Here is a 2,862-nt window from a genome sequence, read left to right on the forward strand (position 1 = left end):
CTATGAACTTTTTATATTTTGAATTTTATTTTTAATTTTTAATTTTTATAATTTTAAATTATTTATTAATGTAACATATAATACTATGTTAAATTTTATTTTTATAATTTTTTATTTTATAATTTTAAATTTAGCTAAAATAATAAGGATTAAATTGATAAAAATATAAATATTAAAATCTAAATTTACTATTATATATTATTATTTCTTTGCGTTGAGGAACAAAAGTTTACTCATTTGAGATAAATTAATTACTAAGTAAAATGACTTAAATTAATATCATATTTCAATTTAAAATAAATTTTAATTTTTCTTCTAATAAAGTTACTCATTTCAAGGATATTAAATTTTTTTTTGAATAATATAACTGGGCTATATAAATAAATAATCAAAAAGACAAAATAATACCCAATATGTTTGGGCTAGTTCCTGCTGTCTGCTAAAGTAAAACAAAACTTGGGCTATATAGTTTGCCCAATAAAAATGAACATAAAGAAAAACAGAAAATGAAAAGACAAAGCAAAGCAAAGAAATAAATGCCCAGTCACTTCAAACAGCTGGACGCAATTAATACTCCACCTTTTCATGTTGACTCGTCCCATCTGTTTCAAAGGATAACAGTAACCAAAAAATTTTCTGCAATCTGTTATCATTATCGAAATCCCTCTTCATCTGAAAGCTTTTCAGTCCAGATTCTTGCTTTACTCTTCCTCCAGCGCTCCTTCAATTCCATCACTGACTCAGTCATTAAATGTATCAGATTTCCCCAAATCTTATTTATGTTTGCTACTCCTTCCAACAGTCACCACTTTCCTCACAATCTTAAAATCTTGGGTTCATCCTTTCAGCAGCTAGACGAACGAAATTCAGAATCGCCCCAACCAGGTAATGTTCTTCTCCCTTCTTTAAAGCTTCGATGGCAATCGAATGGGCAACAATATTTGCATTTCTCGGAATGTAACAAAACCAGATGCTATTAAAAGTGGTTTTAAGCTCTTGAATATCTCTGATGAGTGCTCCGATGACCGATTTGTCTTGTTCTGAACTTTGACACTTCTTGATAATCGCTTTCGAATCTCCCTTTATTTGTAAATCTGTAAGCCCCATAGATCTTCCTAACTCTAAAGCTTGTAACCCTGCATGTGCCTCTGCCGCGAAAGGAGATGCAATATTGGTGTGAATGACTGACTTTGAGACCAAAATCTCCCCTCCCTCTCCTCTGACAAGTAAACCCGAAGCAGATCTTGCATTTTGCTGGTCAAAGGCCGCATCAAAGTAGATTGAGGTTCTCGTACTACTCTCTTCAGTTCGCGGGGCACCATCATCTGCCAAGATAAGTTTCTTCTCCTCGATTCTTTTAAGCTCTGCGAAAAAATCTGAAATTTTATAAGAGATATCCCTGCCTGTTGTTTGTCTATTTTCGTAAACAAATTTGTTTCTTCTCGTCCAGATGGTCCAAAGCCCGCAGTAGAAGATTCGACATTGTTCCGTTGTACCGCGACTAAAAACCCATGTAAGCCAGTTCCAAAAAGTATCTTGAGTATTATTAAGCACCCATGATAACTGTGTGAGTCTCCAAACTTATTTTGTTGTAGAGCATTCACGGAAGATATGATTGCAATCCTCCTCTTCCAGTTTACAACGAGGACATCGAGCATCTGCAAGCATTCGTTTTTTCTTCAGATTAGCAAAAGTAGGAAAGTAGTTCCAAGAGAATCCCCATATTGAAGCTTTGATTTTTGAGGGAATTTGTAGATTCCAAAGTTTTTTGTAAAAAGCTTTAGTCTCGGTTTGTAAATTAATAGGAATTTGAGAACCCTATTGTAATAGTTTGTATGCGCTTCGAACCGAAAAAATGCCAGAAAGTTCTCCTCTCCAGACTTGAAAATCTTCAGTTGCTGTCGTTGCCAGTGGAATTTGCAAGATCTTTTTAACAACTTCAGCATTGAAGGTAATAGAAAGTATGACAGCTTTCCACTCTCTTTTATCTGCATTAATCAAATCCGAAACTAACTTTATATTTTCATCTCTCTGATGATTTTGCAATCTGTCGTCTTCATTGCCCGAAATCCAGAGGTCCTCCCAAACAGCAATACGATCTCCTTTGCCAACCCTCCAGCAAAGTCCTTTTTCAAGAATACCTCTTGCCAACCAGATACTCTTCCAGGTAAGCGAAGGTAAATTTCCTAATTGAGCCTTTAGAAAACACGCATTCGGATAGTATTTAGCTTTCAATACTCGGCCTAGCAAAGAATCTGGATAATTAATAAGACGCCAAGCCTGTTTAGCTAATAATGCGATATTAAATTTGTCAAGTTTTCTAAATCCAAGTCCGCCTGCTTCTTTTAAGTCACATACCTCCTTCCACGTACACCAATGAATCCCCTTCTTACCCCTATTCTTCCCCCACCAGAATCTGGCAATTATACCTTCCAATTCATTGCAAAGAGACTTAGGAAGTAAAAAGCACGCCATAGAATAAGTTGGAATTGACTGTAATACTGCCTTGATAAAAAACCTCTTTTCCCCATTGAGAGAGAAATTTAACACTCCAATTATCAATTCTTTATTTTAAATTGTCCTTCAACCTCTGAAAAGCTGTTTTCTTTCCTCTGCCCACTAAATTTGGAAGTCCTAAGTACCTTTCTGGATTGATCGAACTACGAACACCGAGCATCCTAACAATAGTCGTTTTTTCATCCTCCTGTGTATTTGTACTGAAGAAGATTGTGGACTTATTATAGTTAACACATTGACCAGAACTAATCTCATATTCTTTTAAGATATTCTTCAAAACAGTAGCTCCTCTTTCTGTGGCTTCTCCAAACAGAATGCAATCATCCGCAAATAATAAGTGTGAAA

General features: G+C 35.0%; 1 long non-coding RNA gene across 1 annotated transcript; it reads left to right on the forward strand.

The window, feature by feature from the left end:
• Positions 1 to 1,223: 1,223 nt before the first annotated feature.
• Positions 1,224 to 2,605, forward strand: LOC128039740 (uncharacterized). Its single transcript, XR_008194231.1, has 3 exons — positions 1,224 to 1,513; positions 1,596 to 1,951; positions 2,075 to 2,605. It is a non-coding gene; the product is annotated as an uncharacterized LOC128039740 (long non-coding RNA).
• The last annotated feature ends 257 nt before the right edge of the window (positions 2,606 to 2,862 follow it).

This window comes from Gossypium raimondii, chromosome 1 (assembly GCF_025698545.1).
Source record: "Gossypium raimondii isolate GPD5lz chromosome 1, ASM2569854v1, whole genome shotgun sequence".
Lineage (NCBI taxonomy): Eukaryota > Viridiplantae > Streptophyta > Magnoliopsida > Malvales > Malvaceae > Gossypium > Gossypium raimondii.